General features: G+C 31.7%; 1 long non-coding RNA gene across 2 annotated transcripts; it reads right to left on the reverse strand.

The window, feature by feature from the left end:
* Nucleotides 1-7,624: 7,624 nt before the first annotated feature.
* On the reverse strand, nucleotides 7,625-16,326 carry LOC128200285 (uncharacterized). Of its 2 annotated transcripts, none has more exons than XR_008252654.1 (3): nucleotides 16,182-16,326; nucleotides 14,802-15,058; nucleotides 7,625-7,824 (listed from the first exon to the last, which is right to left on the reverse strand). It is a non-coding gene; the product is annotated as an uncharacterized LOC128200285 (long non-coding RNA). The 2 variants fall into 2 exon arrangements; XR_008252655.1 differs by lacking the exon at nucleotides 7,625-7,824 and adding an exon at nucleotides 9,711-10,954.
* Nucleotides 16,327-19,025: the final 2,699 nt, after the last annotated feature.

The following is a 19,025-nucleotide window of genomic DNA, read 5'->3' on the forward strand; positions in this document are numbered from 1 at the left end:
GTTATTTTAACACATTATATTCATATGTATATTGATATTTCATACCGACAGCAATACGATTTTACAAATGCAAATTACAATGCGTAAATGGATTCCAATTTCTGTTATATTTTAACAATAGGAACATCGGAATAAAGAAAAGGAAATGAAAATTTGATGCGAGCTCCCCTATAGGTACTGTGTTCGAGATTAAAACAGATTCTGATGAATCCAATAACATTATTTCTGTAGGTAATATTATAATTTAATTTCATTAAAAGTACCTGTGGTGAGTAAATTTAGACTGTATTCACAAACATGTGATTCGTTATCTATTTTGTATGTCTAAAATTATATGTAACGTATAATATAACTTGTTTCTTAGAGATAACCTTTTGTATGTATGCGGGTCTTTTGTATGTACGTATCATAAACTCTATGATACAAAAATATTAACATATGGTCTTGTTAATTAATTGAATAAATATATTGTAATATAAGCATGAAACATATATGATGAATGATCGAAATAGCGGCGTACTTTTTAATATTATTTCATCGTTGGGCAAAAAACTTGTTGATTGACTTGTTGATGAAAATTTATTCTTATTATTATTTTATCAATACCATTAATTTAGCATTTTCATTACTGTATCTACATGATCTTTATTATGAGTTTATCTTCTTCAACCATTTACTTGATAAACAGCATATATGTTCTTAATAAACTTCCATATATTATTTTTTTAATTTGTGCCACCTAATCAATTAAAAAAAATGGAAATGTTACTAATATTACTTACAAAGTTGAAGAATTTTAATATTTTATAATGGCCTTTACACAAATATAGTTTTACGGATAAAATTATAAGTTTTTAAATTTATTTGCAATTTTGAGATGTCGAAGTTTGCGATACCACCTGCTCCTATCACTCTTTACATGAAATGATGACAAAAAGTTCAGATTATATATATTTAATATATATCCAATTACCATAATTAAGTGCAGTTGTAAAATGTAATACATACTCATGGTACATTCCAATCAGAATTCTTTTCTATTTTTTTATCTTTCAACTTTTTTGTTAAATGGAAAAATATGGATTATGATCATCTATATTTAAATTAATAAATATCAAAGATATTTTTTATAGGAAAGATAAATTCTATTTCTTTACCAAACTTTACCAATGAAGTTCATGAATTTTATGTACAACAAATCTCTGACACAGACTTGCAATGTTTAACAAAGTGACTTTAAGTCACTTTTTAAAGTTCTTTAACCAAACATTGTTAGTTATTTTATATTAGAGACTATATATTTTATATAATATCTATATTATTTTTTTACTTGGAATTGCAATGCAGTGTAAATTAAATAAAATAGAAAATATATTTGTAATTCGCAGAGAGACGAATAGTGAAATTAAACACTTCAAACAGCCTCAAAACTCAATAAATAACTAGCTACAAAAAGTCTTAGCTGTATTTTATTATTCAAAGATATGCATGCATGAGCGACATGTTTGGGATGGAACCTAATAAAGTTGCTTTAGGGGATTTTAAAATTACAAGAGAGTAACAAATATCTTATTTTATAGCGAGTATTGGGATTTAAAGTCAATCGCTTCAAGAAAACAGATAACGAATCAAGGCGAGGATACGATGATTAGTTCTCGACGAAGAACCTGATCCTCAGGAGGGGATCAGCTTCGGCTATAAAAGTAAATTGAATTGTTCTCCGGGCTGTTGTTCCGCGCTGTATGAACCAATGGCCTTTCTTGCAGTGTACGTTTTTAACTATGGTTTTATAGCTCAGCTCCTTGTTATGGTCTTAGTGCGATCAGAAAATGAGGGAGATCTACCGGACCATAAAATTAAAATGTGATGGAAATTTTCAATATCACGCTACTTACTCGAGCTTTCCGTCGCTGTATTTTGTTTAAATACTTAGATATAATAATAATAATGTTTTTAATTAAATGCCTATTGTTTGCAAAAATTTCTAGCAAATTACATTGATAGAATGTATGTGTTTATTACATTCTTAGTTTCTTTATAGTTTTTATTGCTTAAAATTATTAGTCCAAATGTAATTTCATTTTCAAATATCCAGTAGGTTTCCGATAAAGGTCGATAATAAGTAATTTTCTTATTGCGTATAAGTAATAATTAATCTAAAGTATTGATATCAATGTCGTATGACTTCAATTTTATAATTAGGGTGCCTACAATAAAACTTGAACAATTAAATGTAAGTCAGCGCCGTCAGAAACGACAAGATAAGACTTACCGGCGCCCCTTAGCGGGGTACTTTTGCTATTAACAGGGTGGCCGTATACCCCGGATTTCGCAAACTGTCTTCGGAAACGTGATTAGAAATGCCTATTAAATCCAAACGTTTCGCACTGACGCTCCGGGTATTTTAGTGGAATTATGTTGTAATAGAAATTACAAAATTGTATCAGTTTTCACTTACAATTATTACTTCGTAACTGTGATTATCATGTAATTTTTATAATTAATATTAAGGTATTCTAAAACTTTCAAAGTTCAATGTAGCTTATTACATTGAACTTTGAAAGTTATCAGTACCAACCATATTATATAAGTATATAATATTTTATGTTTATTTGTCTAATATTATTCATTTACAGCATCAGTTCTCAACTCGCAATATGAATGCGGTTGAACTTTGAAAGTTAAATTTTTAAATATCTATGTAATATTAAGTTTATGCATCTAATTATTAGGTACTAATGTTATAATTAGACGCTAGTCGTTACTTTTATAATACTGAGATCATTTGTTTTGCAAAGGTTTTACGTTTCATAAGACAAAATTAAGTTTAATAATAATTTTTAACATTATTATTTTTAAAAATAAAATTCATTCATTCACGGCATAGTAATTTCTAAACTGGGGATTTATAATTTGAATTTAACAGTATAAGTATTTATAAGATAGGCAAAGAGTGAATGGTGGTAAGAGTAATGGAATTACCAGGCAGTAAAGACAGAACAATGGACCAATATTATAACACCAGATAGCAAACATCAAGGGATGTGATACATTGAAAAATAGAAAATTGATAGAACATTTATAACGTTGGTGTGCGAGTGAATGATTTAAATAATTTTGTAGAAAAAATCCTGATCAATGAACCGGGGGGGGGGGAAGACAAACTGACCCGCTTTTTTCGTCACCTATCATCCCTCCCTGGTGTCTTGTCAGCGTATACCGATAGCGCAGGCGAGCTTACCATACCATTACCATTATCACCCATTAAAAAAAATATACGAAAACAAAAATATTGCAATGTCAAGATAAAACCATTTTTTATGCAGCTTAGAATGGCAAACAAGCTGATGACCCACCTGATAGAAAGTAGTAACCGTCGCCTATAGACATGAGCAGCACCAGAATATATTGTTTTGCCCATGATACCTCCCATGCGTTGTCATTCCTGAAGACTTAGGTGTTATTCCTCTGTACCCTGTAGATTCACTGATATATCGCACCCTTCAAACCGAAACACAACCATGCAAACCCAATTGCTTCACGGTAGAAACACAAATGGGACAGAGGTGCCCAAGAAAAACAACTTTTGTACAATGTCTCCTTCTGCTAAATGTCATGCAATAGAACTTATACTATTATATCTGACTCATATATAAATATTATAGAAATTATGACAATATCCAATACATATGGTCACTGTATTTTTAATTGCCTCAAGTTGACCTGTCCCAGCCCAGCGCCGCAGCAGCGGGCCTGCAGCCAACACAAACTTATACAATATTTATACCTCCATAATGACTTTATTTCTCTCGAACCGCTGTTACAACACTATTAATCAAATATATATTTTTCTTATTTGACTTTTATATAAGTTGTTTTATTAGTAATGTTTGTTATAAAAGAATGTTGTAATTATGGTGCATTATTTATTTATTTAGGCAAAACTACAGTAACACATTTCACATTACATTCAATATAAAAGCTTTATAACAAAGTAGTAGTTTTTTTTAAATTGCACACTGTTACTTGCCAACCAATATAATTATAAAAGTGAATTAGGATATATATATATATATATATATATATATATATATATATATATATATATATATATATATATATATATAATATATATATATATATATATATATATATATCATGCTAGCTCATAAGGTTGTGCCTTGCCTAGTGTGAAAATAAATTGTTAAAATAAATACATATGTAAGAATGTAGGTATTCTATGCACTAAAAAAAAACTGAGTAATTGACCGATCAATTCACAACCGGAACTGTTGGTTTAGAAACATGAAATTTTACACAGTTAAACAATGATATAAAAAAATCATTGGGGTTCCATTATATAACGTCAGTGAGCATAAAGAAGGGATTTTTCCAAATCTCCATGGGAACAGGAAATTGCTACCGCACAAGAGAAACCGCAGGACAATAATAAATTCGCAGGAATTCGCGTCTATATATTGAACTTCAATATAATATTCAATTTGAGTGTCATATTAAAAGTTCTGTAGATACTGACCATAACTTACTCGTAGATACTAAAACAACGTAGTTTAGAAATGTTTTTATTTCTTTGCCCAGCATCCCTAAAAAATAAGTGGAGCATATTTATTATATTTTCCTAGGTAGCTGGGACGTAAGACCTTTCATATTTATTTATATAATTGACGAGAAGATCGAACAAAATTTATATCCATATTCTTGACTAATGTTTTTGTGATTCCCTGCTAAAAATGTGGAATAAGAAAACTAATTTAAGATAAATAATATTTTTACAATGATATAGATATAGGTGGGTAAATATGAATTAACAAATAATTAAATATTATATATTTAAATTAAAGAAAATATATGCTTTTTATATTATACATATAAAAAATAAATAAATTGGAGAATTTTGAAGATAGTATACTTTTCAGTATTCTAGCGTCAATGTTCAGATCTGTGGTACCTACAGATTTTCCATATAAGTACGCGTCTACACGATTTCCTAGGCGGGCTCATTTGTTACTCAATCATGCTTAAACTGCTAAACAACTAGACGGAGAGCAATGAAATTTAAAGTAAGTGAATCCACTTTATATTTTTCGTTATTATAATAATAAAAATAAATAAATATTTTTAGATCTGCTAAAACAAAGTTGCATGCTATTCGTCACATTATCGTATGTCGTATTCAAAACTATTTTACGGATTAAATACTGTATTTTACTTTCTATAACCATAAATAATTTATTGAAATATTTTAAATTTTGTTGTAACTAAACTGACAAAAAAAAACAAGTTTTTAATCGAATAAAACACTTTAACAATTACTAATTGCAATATTATATACTATTCTTCGAGCAAAATTTGGTCAGCCATGTATTAAGTACATGCACTAAATTTTTAAAATTTTATAATATTAAATTACTGTCATTATAGGTCCACAATTTATTACATCAATTGGCCTTGTACAAAATCATTTATTGCTTTATTTTATTTGTTTGCTCTTCATTACACCATTTGAGAATAATATTACATATATTATATACATATTAAACGTATGAAATACAAAAAGCGATCTTATCGCTAAAAAAATCTCTTCCAGACAACCTTTGAGTAGAGAAGAAAAATAAAAGGTAGCTATTTGAAGCTATACCTATCTAATAAATAAAAAAAATATACTTCATTGTACACAAATAATATATAGGACAGAGGTAAATAAATGTACAAAGGCAAGATCAATTCTTAAAGACTTTTCATTGAATTCAAAGTCATTATTTGTGACTGAATTCATTGAATTCTAAACTTCTTATTCATATCAGTTAAGAATTTTGAAAATTGAATTATGAAAGGAAACCCAAATAAAAATTGAATAATTTAAAGTCTAGGAGTAATAAAATACGTCAACCTATATTTAGATACGAGAAGTCCGCCACTGTTCTTATGAGTTTCTCTCCTCATTTCAGTAAAAAATCAAACAAGATTTTTCCACAACTTTGATTGCTTTAACGATCACTTGATAGCTTTCAAGTACGTAGGTTTTTCTTATCGGATAACTTTGCCAATATTATTAGCCCCATCTACCGGATTGTATGTAGGGAGATTGATGATTCTTGTGTCTCCATTTTATTTCCCCGCGGATAATCTCGTTGTCTCCGGCTTAAGGACATGTGAGCCGGAAATACGACAGCAATTTTCCTCCAACTATAGAAAAATGAGAGGCGTTTAGTGTCGTGCATGGGTACCCATGAGTACAAGGTTTACTCCAACCGTGGGAAAAAGAGCGGTCGCAGTATCATTTTATTATTAGGGTATCATAAATCAAAAAGAGTTGTAAAAAGAAGCTCTTTATGTGTGATGGACTGATTCATCAACTTATGACTACTTGAACTAGAGTCACAGAAATTTATTTTGTCGTTAACAATGAAAGTATATGGATATTTTTATAAATGTAAAATGGACAATTAAAGCTCATAATGAATGACTAAATGAATGAATGAGTATATTTTATTTGCATTACACAATATAGGAAATAAGCAAGACAATTAACAAACACAACGATACAATTGTACAGTAAGGCGGTCTTATTGCTGAGAGCAATCTTTTCAAGACAACCTTAGGGTAATGTTATAAATGTACTACTCATAAGTTAAAGATGTTAATGTATCGATCTGAAATATTATCTGTATATATCAAATATTATAATATATCTTATATATAAATATTAATATATATTTACTATAATCACTCTTTGAAAGATCTATAATACAATGAATGTTTTATATAACAGAAAATTCATAATTTTTAAAATTCGAAAGAAAATGATGTTATTCAAATTTAACTGATATCAAAACTTTGTGTCAATTTAAAATTATTATTAACTATGAACCCGGCGATAAAGGGCTCCGTTAACAAATCAAGTAAATCCTATAATCGTAGGTAAGTTTATTTCCTGCCTCTTTAGACCTAATTATGTTTGACAAAGTAACCAAATCAACAATAGGCGAGTACCTACCCTATCATGGATTACTTTCACAGGTATAGGTATTTTAGTGGAATTTAAACCACCATTACTATAATCAAGTGGCAAGAGCTCCACCGACAAGAGCGCAGCTCTTAAATGGATAGATAGATAGATACTATAATCAATTTATCTTCATGCCCTTATAAATTAAGTACTAACATGACATATAGGTATTTTTAGCTCGTTTATGTTTCTACGTAATATTTACTGTTTTGACGGACAGCGTCTCCAGAATATAGCTTGACGTGGTCGACCGCAATTAACCATTATATACAAGACTCGTAAATGTCTCTATCTGATTTGATATATAACAGATGTACAGTATTATATATTATTGAATTTGTCGTTAATTATAAATAGAAAAACATAATTTTGAAAAGGTATTCTTAGATATTATTTACTAGCGTCACACCTCGACTTCGTAATGGTGCAATGATGATACTAAATAGCGCCGCCAGCCTCCGGCCGGTACCGCCGCAACCGCTATGTCTCTGCATTTTAAATCTGTAATATCTTCGAAAATATTGTTTTAAATTATATATAGTAAAAAGCCATCTATATTAAATGCACAATGTATTCAAGATACTTAATTGAATAAGTTGTATTGCTTAAAATCGCTTCGTAAATAAGCTATTATTTCTCGTAAAAAGTAAAGGATAAAAAATTGTTATTGTGGGTTATCCCTAAGGGATAGACATACCATCGCGGACCTTTTTGTAGACCTTCTTAAAGTGTATAATACTGTAGTACATTATTTTGATCTATCTCGTAGGGTTCAGCCCGCATTTACAATGTAACTGTAAAAAAAATATTTATTTACGACATCACATTAGTAACCTCTGAAATTATCAGCGTTTCTCTACTATATGCATGTTCTATACATATAAACCTTTCTATTAAATTACTCTATCTATTAAAAAAAACATTGCGTAGTATATCAAAATCCATTGCTTAGTTTACTAAGCATACATAGAGACAGACAGACGGGAAGCGACTTTGTCTTATACCATGTAGTGATAATTAATTTTTACCTGCAACTTTGTCTGCGTGATCGGTATAAATATTATATTAATTTACTGGATTACGAGTAAAAATACGTAACAAAAACGAATCCTTTTTATATAATACTAGTTAATTTTATTAATTCTTCATAGGATTTCATAAATTATAATTACTTAAACATAAAGTCTGATTGCAATATCATGGTTATGCCAAACGCAAAAATATACCTAATCATTCTTTCACAGTGAGTAAACAGGGGTTTTGGCCGTTTGAGCGATGTCCCGCGAGCCGCAGGCTTGTGACGAATGTCTTGATTACGTTCTGTGACTCGAGAGTGCGTCTGACGGATGACCACTTCTTTTATTGCCTCCTCTAACCACCAGCCATAAATAAAATGGTATTACTTCGGTACATTTATTTGTTTGTGACAAAACATCCCTAGTTGTAACCGTAGCTATTCTTTAAGAAAATTACTTCGCTTAAATAGAGTGCAATATTTTAAAATATACGTGTATCGTGATAATATCGTGATTTACCGTTGCAACATTTTCATACAAACCTAGTATTTTCTACTAGTCAACCACTAGTAGAAAATACTAGGTACTTATTAGCTTTAAGTTCGCCATTTGTATAATATGTTCATCTAGGCAATAAAGTTATTTACTTAATTTAATAATAAGTTATTTACTTTAAATTAAGTCAATTTCAAAAATCCTATTTGGTGTGAATTACATTGCATAAGTATTAATTACTGAAGTATCGTGTGAAAAAAATAATAACACTATATGAAAAAAAAAACAATTAACTGGAAAAATTCATAACTCTATACACATTAGGTAGATATTTATGTAAAACTCCCACGACGGGTTTATTACTCATGAATGACACGTAAATGGGAGTACTGAGAAATAAAAATATCGCAGTAGAGCTCTTACAATTTAGATGGCATTATAAGCATTAGAAGGTGGTAGGTAGTTAGGGTGGAGGGTAGTCGGCGTTCACTTAGAATCGCTCCACGCCTGGTTTATGTAGGGCTCTCCTAATGAGATGCAATTTAAAGAAGTCTTAAAAGCAAATAATATTGTGAACTTGCTAAATTCTATGTATATTGAAAAGTACTTACAATGGCTCGAGAAATAATTAACTTATTGTTCGTCATATGTTGTTTAATGTTATATGTACCTAATAGATTAGTAAATACCTATTAAATCTCATCTATCCAATACATTATATCCAATTACTTAATACTAAGCCTAAATATTTGAGTAATACCATTGAAAAAATACTGTTTAAATAGGCCCTCATTTCAGTAAAAGAGCTTTGGATCTACTTTCAAATGAAAAAAAACTGTTTCAGAAAAACTTAATTTAATTGGGTTTGCCGGTAGATGAGATCATTAGAAACCTATTTATATTTATTCTCGACTTAGGTACGTTTTTTACTTGTATGTGTTGTGTCCATTGAATATCTTTTTTATACTTAATTATCTTTATTTATTCTAGGAATCCAATCAAGTTGAGATCAACATAAATAAAATATTATATTTTCAAGCTTATAAAATATTATGCATATTTTATAATATACTTTAAAATATCAACAATGTTTAATAACAACTTTCTCTACCCAAGTATGTTTAAGTATTATCAGCATTATATTAATTTACTACTATTATTTTATTTTATCACCATTTATTTACTAAAATTTATAAATAATATCTACTTACATATCTAATAGGTAACTGTAGTACCTACTAAAACCCCCAGTAGTAAACGTTTTCTAAGAATCGCTACTGGCAAAAGTTTCATTATGTTACGTTCATTGTGATTCCGGGCCCTAAGGACCACGGAACCCTTTCGTTTCGGAACGGTAGGTAAAACCTTTATATTCTACTGAGAAAGTTCTGCGACTGCGAAAAAAATACGAAAATACGAGAGAAAAATGGCGAGCAAATGGATTTTGCTTTTTGTCAATGTGACGACTGAATCAGTTAATACCTTATTGTGTTCCTTTTATATATATCACGGTGGTCTGTTATCGGGTAGGTACCTATTAACATTCTTTAAAAGATTTCCAACAATAATGCAAGATTATCATACTTATACGAATATATGAGTTTTCAAATTAGAGTAGTAAATACAGGTACAAATAAAAAAGGATGGTAGTTAGTGAGATTTGAGCCTACATTTCATTGTTATAAATTTCTTGAGTAGGTTATTTACGTATATTTTTTTTTTCAAGAATGCTTGACTAGTTATGCTACATGTCAGTCAACCCAGTTTACAATTTACCAGGTCACTCAGAAAGTATTGCGAGAAAAAATTTTTATGTATGTGAGACTGGACAGTCATAATTTATTTAAAAATATGATTATATAAGTAAAAATAGGTATGTTCTAATTCAAAACTTCCCTCCACATTTTTTGCGAGGGAAAGCTGGCTCCATAAAAAAACGCATATGTACTTTCAGACACATCTTTACACATAACTAAAAGATCTATTCATGTCTTGGGATGGGCACAATGTCAATTAAAGGGTGAACTCAGCCCACACACCCCTTCCCCCCATAAAGTGGCTTACGGGTATGTTATATAATATGTCAAGACATATCTAACATACTCATACATCATCATACTCTGTTAGACCTAAATATCTTATAAATAAACTTATTACTTCTACTGCATTACAAGCTACTTTAATAGATTGAGTGGCGGTTTTTCTCCATGTGTTTTCAATTTCTTCCACGTACAATCACGGTTTGGAGCCAACTCCCAATAGCATTATTTCCCAACCAATACCACCCCGTAACCTTCAAGAAAAAGGTATATTCCTTTTTCAAAAAATGGCAGCATATCTGCAATTCCTCCGGTGTTACAAGTGCTTATGAGCAGCGGTAGTCATTTATCATCAGATGATCTTGATTTGCTTTCTGTTACAAAATAAAATAGAATAATGCGCTTAGTTAAATTTATACTTGTAAGTAATAAAAACAATAAAATAATATTCTCCTTAAAATCACATAATTCGCTACTCAATTTAATAATTCGATATTTACAATTTCAATTGTATAAATTATCGGTAGTGATATTGTACGCATTTATTCCCACGTTGACGCCAAGTAATAAGTTCCTGAACAGTTTTAGAATAGCTTCAAAGCATTTGGGATTAATGTATTTTTTGAAAAATTATTACTATAAAACTTTTTTATTATATCAAATTCCCGTGTGGTCCCGGCATAGAACACCTCTTCCGTTCCCATGGGTGTCGTAAGAATTGACTAAGAGAGGGCGAGAGTTGGACAGCAGCGTCCCTCTTAATACATTTTTAAAGCCAAATCGCAGTTGCCAACCCCAAGCATAGCAACTACTGGCAAAACCCCCCTAAGTTGGTGTAAAACTTACGTAAAGATATAACTTGTACGAATGACATTCCTGCTATAACAACCGATTTAATTGTTTTTTCATTAATGTCCAATTTACAGTAGGGGAGACCGAGGACAATTGAACCAAAGGTGGGTTGAAACAATATAAATTTCTCGAAATCTAAAAGCACTAGCAAGTTGGCAATTTTGCTAATTTGCTCTTCCCGCCACCCGCTCGGGCGCTCAGTATTCGTCCATGCGCCATGATCGACGCTTACGCCGCTATTAAATGTCAGGTGAAAAAATTTGTAAAAGTAAGTTTTCATCATAATAATATCTTCATCTAAATTTTTATTAATTAACTGTTTTAGCCTAAGTGTATTGTGTTATTTGCCAGCTTATGAATCTAAGATTTAAACTATAATAAAGATTTTGCATGACTGTGCAGTGTAACAAAGTTATGTCCGCTCAAACCTAATGGCAGCCGACTTCTGTACCCTGGGAGGGTTGAAACAGCCTGTTTCAACTCACCTCATTTGCATTTTGTTATGCATTGGTATTTTATTTTAAGTAGATTTTTTATTTGTAACGGTATGCTTTGAGCTTAGCTTAGGTTTTAGGATGCAGAACGAATACAAACGGAAGACTGACCGAGGTATGGCAAGCAAAGAAATATATGAACTAACCTTCGAAGAAGTTATGTTACGTAATAAAACTCTTCGTGATGCTGCCAAAAGTTATAACTTAAACCACACATCGCTTTATAGATATATTAAAAATAAAAAAAAAGCCTACGAAACCAATAAAACAACCACACTACCATCAGTTGGGTATCATAGCCCTACAGAATATGACTGCAGGATTTCGGATAACTGAATTGTAACCGCTCAATACAGACATATTTGGCGATGACGAATTTTTACCAAATCAAGTCACCGATCGACCGTTGCCATCATCAGTTATGCAAGAAAATTCTGTTATCCAAGTAGAAGAAACTGAACTTTAAAGTGAAGATGATCGAACTCCAAGTCCTTCGGTCATTAATGCATTGTTAAATAATTATTCAGGTTCTGAAACGAATACAAATGTAGCTGAAGTATCATCGTATCCGCTTAATATTCACGATGCCATTCCTAATAATGACTTCGATGGTCTTCACACTGATGACATCAGATAGCCCCACCGTTTCAGCTGCAAACAGATCCACACCCGGTGTATTCTCTCCAGAAACAATCCGACTTTTACCGAAAGTAGTGCCTAGGAAAGGCACACAAAATAGAAAAAAGGTAAAATTTTTTTTATACAACTTAGAATGGCGTACAAGCTGACGACCCACCTGATGGAAAGTAGTAACCGTCGCCTATAGACAAGAGCAATACCATGGACATAACAGAACTGTTTCGTCCATGATACCCCCTATGCGTTGCCATTCCTGAGGACTTAGGTGTTATTTCTCTGTACCCTGTAAATTCACGCCATATCCCACCCATCAAACCGAAACACAGCCATGCAAACATAATTGCTTCACGGTAGAAACACGAATGGGACAGAGGTACCCAAGCAATCGACTTTTGTACAGTCTCCCTCTGGTAAAAATCAGCCATATTAACTAATACACCAGTGAAAAATGAAATAGCAGCAATTGAAGCCAAAAGAAATAGTAATAAATTAAAAAGACATATATTTAACCTGAAAGAAAACCTGCGAAACTAGTGAAAAAATAGTAAAATCAGCGAAAAGAAAAGCTAAAAAAGGAAAGAAAGGAAAAGCTAGTAAAATAGGAGATAGCAGCAGTGATGATGACGAGCACTGTTTCTGTATAGTTTGTGTAGAACCGTTTTCACGAAGTAAGCCAAATGAACAATGGATCCAGTGTATGGAGTGTAAGGCATGGGCGCACCTGGAATGCACTGAAGGCGAGATGTCCTATGGGTGCCATAATAATTTGTTTAACTAAGATTGTTTTATTTTTTTATTTTCTATAAATTTCAATGTTTAATTATTTGTTATTTTTTTGTTTCTAAGATCTCAATATTGTAACTATGAGACTGATAGTACAAATTAAGGATAATTGTAACATTAATATAACATTTACTTTCAAATCTGTGTTTCATAATAATGGATTGCTTCCAGATAATAATTGTTTCAACTCTCCTAGACCAGTGTTTCAATTTATCTCAGTAAGAGGAGAGTTGATACAAAGTCACTAGTTGTCTTTAAGTCAACTTTTTATGGGTAAAAAAGAAATAGTAGCAGTTTTTATCCTAAACATTTATTAGTTAGATAAACAAGGTTTCATTTAGTATAATACAAGATCATCTCTATCGCTTAATTAAAAAGTTATGGGTCTCAATATAAAAAATGGTTCAACTCTCCTCGGTCTCCCCTACACAAGCCCAATCGCTGTCAAGCCCATTGTCCCTGGCCCACAGCCAGTTTCCCAACAGTTCAGGATGCGTTCTGGCACGACACCACTTATCAGGATTATCTCGTTTAACTGTCGATAACGTTATGCAGGTTAAACCAACTGCGCTTGAGCCATAAAGTTTACGAATTCTGTTTATTTATCTAAACAGATATATGTATATGTATTATACAATAACGATATTATTTAAAGGCCTTTCAGTCATTTACAAATATTTTTTTTAAATATGTATGTATTTGTATGCCGGGACTTAGTAAAGACTTACTATCTACGAAACCGACATAAATAAATTTTTTATAGAAATAATCAGCAAAACCAGATTAGAATTGGTGAATATATCATCAAACATACATATAAATAAAAACACATCTTATAACCATCGAATTTAAATTGATGTTGGATGTTTACTAAAATATGTACCAGACAACCCCATTAGAGATACATTAGAGATATACAGTCATGAACAAATTAATTTATTTTTATTTTACTTAGAATCTCCTCTTTCAAATCACTTAAAAATTAACTAAGGAAAATTTTAAGATTTGTCCACATTAATTAGAATAAAAAAATATGCTGTGACTTATATATAAATTAATTTAGGATAAAATTTATGTGTGTACCTTTTAAATTTGTTGCAAATTCGCTCCTAGGAAACAAACATCTAAACATTCACGTTTATATTATATATATATATATATATATATATATATATATATATATATATATATATATATATATATATATATAATTTATTTTTTTATTAAAGGAAAACCAACAGCTATAAAGTTTCACTATAAAAAAGAACAGTAAAGACAAAAAGCCAATTGCAGGTTTTCACAAATACGTAAAATAATAACCGTTAACTTTTAACAATATTTTTTTTTATATTCTTATCTTCACCATTACCATCTCACCCATTATCTGTCCACTGCTGCAAAAAAGGCCTTCCCTATAGACATAGATATATCATAAGGAATGGTTACGACCCACCTGTATCCACTGACTCCTTGCGATGATTTTAAATCGTCGCTTCATCTAGTGGGAGGTTATATTACACTGCGTCTGCCTGTCCGAGATCGCCACTAAAGAACCTTTCATCTCCATTGGTTGTCGGTTCCTCGCGGTACGTGACTTGCCTCTTCAGCTTGGTTATCCTTTAGGCTATGTTGATCACTTTGACTCTACTGCGGGTATCCTCATTTCAGATTCTATCACGCAAAGAAACTGAGCATAGCTCTCTCTATAGTCTGCAAAGCAATTTGAAGCTTTCGCATACGGCTAACGATACTGGGGGGAAAGGGATTGTTAGTTATGGGGTCTAATTGACCTACTTCCTATCAGGTCAACCTTCACGCGGTTCCCCCTGGAAACCATCGTGGTTAATTCTATTGGATTTCGTCATGATGGGCTAACTGACCTGCCTTTTCATCCTCATCTATCATCCCTACCTGGTGCCCCGCCAGCGTATTCCGATAACGCAGGCGGGATTACCATCCATCATCATCTATTAAATAAAATCGTATAGGACCATGTTTCGGTTTCGAAAAGCATCATTGGCAACACGCACTGGTTAAAGACCTTCACCTTCAAATTCTGAGATATTTTAGATGAGAAAATATACCGTAGTTTTCCGAACGCTGTCCAGCCGAGTTGTATTTGTCGGTTGACTTCTCAGTCGAAGTTTTTTTTTTATGGTTAATAATGGAATGGTAACCTCGCCTGTGCTATCAGTATAAAATACCAGTGAGAGATGATAGGTGACGATGAACCTGGTCAGTTCGCCCATAGTGACCAATTCATAAAAAAATAATCAAGATGGTTTCCACGGGAAAGTCTACTTGATAGGGTATAGTGCTAATAATGGGGCTGTTAGATCCCCAATACTAACAATCCCTTTCCCACTCTCGGTCGAAGATGGACTTATCGAGTCTGACAAATTGTTCCAAGTATACATCCGCGTTCGACAACTTTGACCATAGTAATCTCCAACATAATAATAATAAACTCTTTATTGCGCACAAACAAGATGTATACAAGGAGTATTTATACAGAATGTGCATATACAAAGGGCGACCTTATCGCTAAAAGCAATCTCTTACAGACAACTCGGCATAAATAGTAGATAAGTACAAAGAAAAAGGTAAATGGCGCAAGTCAGACACAGTAAATACAAAAAAAAAAATAACCAAATAAAATGCATATTATTCTAAATACCACTTATATAATAATAAGACTAAATTATATAAACGTACATATATAATATAAATAATAGTACATATACATAAATACATAAATATACTAAATAAGCCAAGGTAAATAACACGTACTAAACATCAAGGCAATTTAGAGAAATAAGTAATGATATTTTACCTGGCTTACAGTGCAAGAGATTACGCTGATCTAATGGAAAGAGATAAGAAGTTTCAGAAACGTATAACTTGGATAGTGAAAGAACAAGAATAGATTATAGATGAATGAATAGGAATTACTAAACGAAGGGTTCGCGCGCTCAAGATTCTTCACATCTTGAGCATTAAAACTATTCCCATTCAATTCATAACAACCCACCGCGAGTATTGATTTTTCTCTGATAAAGCTATAATCTACTTATCTAAGGAGATTAATGTTTATAAATACTTTTATACACAAACAATTTCATAAGGAGTATTCTAAATGACGCAATTTTCATAAATAATTTCATCATCATCATCATCATGTTAGCAGTTAATTATCCTCTGCTGAACATACGCCTTCTCCTATTAGAGGGTATTGCCAGTAGTTGCCATGCTTAGCAAGCGGTTTGGCAACCGCAGTTCAGCTTCAGTGATGTTTTAAGAGGGACGCTATTGCCCATCCCTCGACTATTAAGTTCTCTTAGTTGCCTTACGACACTCGCGGAAAAGGAAAAGGTAGCACATTCTGTGCCGGGATCACAGGGTAATTAATAATTTGTTTTTTATTAATTCTGATTACAATGCTATTGATCCATATTTAAACGCCGGTATTCATAAACAACGCTTGATTGCGGTCCAACGAAATATAAAGTTCATATCTAATTTTTTCTGTATTTATTAGATAAGTACAAGTAAGTACAAAAGTTGGGATGAGCACACAAGTTCAACAATACTTTTGACCCTCATCATTTTAAATCCTTCTTCCCCACTTACTTATTAGAACTTTTCTCATAAAAGAATCGACGATTTTTTAAACGGCTTAGTATAACAAACAACCTGATGGTCCACCAGATGGAGTATGGTTACTATTTCCTATAAATATGAACCAAACCATGAATTTCACAGATTTAATTTGCGATTCTTAAGGACTAAGGTGTAATACATATATCTATCTCAATATTACTTTACCTTGCCTTTATTTGTACTTGACCCTACCATTCCCCCGCCATTATCACCTATAAAAAAAATAAGACCCTACCATTCAGCCACCTTTTATTATTGCACTGTTCGCTATCGACAGGGAATTCATCCTCACACGCTTGAAATTAAATTGTACAGTGCGGTTTAAAAGTTCTTTCGTGAACGCTCAGGCTGTCGAATAAGGTAGGGACCTTATTCGACAGTCGAGGTTTTCTCTAGAAACTATAGTATTGGATTCATTAAAAAGGGTATATTAAAGTTTCTTTAGGGTCGGCAAGGCGCACGTAACGTGACATGGCAGTACCCGTTTACTATCAGACAGTTTGTAAGCTTGTTTGCCACCTTTGTGGTATACAAAAAATTTATCGCCTTCTAAAAACATGTAAACAGAGCTACTTGATGATATAAACACAAGTGAAGCAAATATACCTACATATATAATTTATAAGACAATAATAGAATGAAAGCCCCATCCGTGTGACCAGTTAACGTTGATGGGGTACCAATGAGGAAAGATAGATGAAGATAAAGTCAAGTAACTAATTTGCAATCGTGACCAATTCACTCTCTATTACAAACAATCTCTTTAAGATTAGTATTCGACCAAACTGTCGGTTTCGATTTTAACCATCAAAACCATGTTTCGGTCGGACCTTACTGGAAATATCAATGTTAGACAGAGGATAGGGAAAGTATGTTTGTAAGTTACACTAGGTTAGACTATGTTTCAGTTCTTCAGTAGCGATCTGTTTATAGATTCAGGATAGTACCTGCAACATCCATAAGCTTTCAATGATAACATCAAGTCCACGTCACTTTGAAAAAAAGAACATTAGTATGAAATTAATACGACCATATCATTTGAAAATTGTAAAGTATAATATACAAAAGAACTTATAGTCACTTAAAGTAACGGAGCTGTTATATCAAAAATAGCTACATTATATATGCCATTGGGGGCACTCAAATAACTTCTAAAAAAATACAAACAAGACAAATTGTTATGTGTAAGAAAGAGGTTGTACACGGCCATAGACCTACAACTCAATTAATTAAAAAAATAAACACTTATGTCTTGTCACTAAAATAATCTCTGTAACATTGTACGTTATAAAATATTTAAATATAAAATAACATTATTGGTCTCCCGTAACATTCCACATCCATCATTATGGAAATAAGTTTTAAAGTATAATACAAATTTTAATAAGCTTGTTGGACGGCAATTAATATCATATTTAATACGTAAATTAAAACAAAATACAAACCACATACTAAAACCAAAGATCGTTACAAAAAAAACATTGGTGAAGTGAAGAAAATGTTATACGACCATATATATAACCCTACCAAATACAGGTTGTATCTGTACCCTACCAAATACAACTTGCATGTTTTCTCATAAACTGTGTCAAATATATAATTTACTAATGATAAATTTGTTATTGACAAATAATTGACATATAAAACTTTACACTAGCCCGCTATGAATTGAGAAAAAATAGCAACTGATGGTGTATCTTTTATCCTCTTTTTACTAAGTATATTTGCATAAGAAGAAAGGAGACAACCATATGATTTACAATTTTTGTTTTATCATTCTTTCTATGTAATTCCTTGTTCTTAGGGTCTATCGTCTATGTTCATGGCGATTTGTACATCAACAACTACTATTGAATTACATTAGTAGTTGTATGATATTAACACTCGGACGATATTAATAGTCGGTGAATAAAGTTAGTAATCGGAATATTTGAAAATCACTCGAATAATTCCAATGATTTACTCAGTCAAATAATTAGTAGTCGGATTAGTAAAGTCGCGTATCTCTACCTCATGC

The sequence above is a fragment of the Galleria mellonella genome, unplaced genomic scaffold, assembly GCF_026898425.1.
Source record: "Galleria mellonella isolate WM207_F2 unplaced genomic scaffold, CSIRO_AGI_GalMel_v1 utg173, whole genome shotgun sequence".
NCBI classification, from domain to species: Eukaryota; Metazoa; Arthropoda; class Insecta; order Lepidoptera; family Pyralidae; genus Galleria; species Galleria mellonella.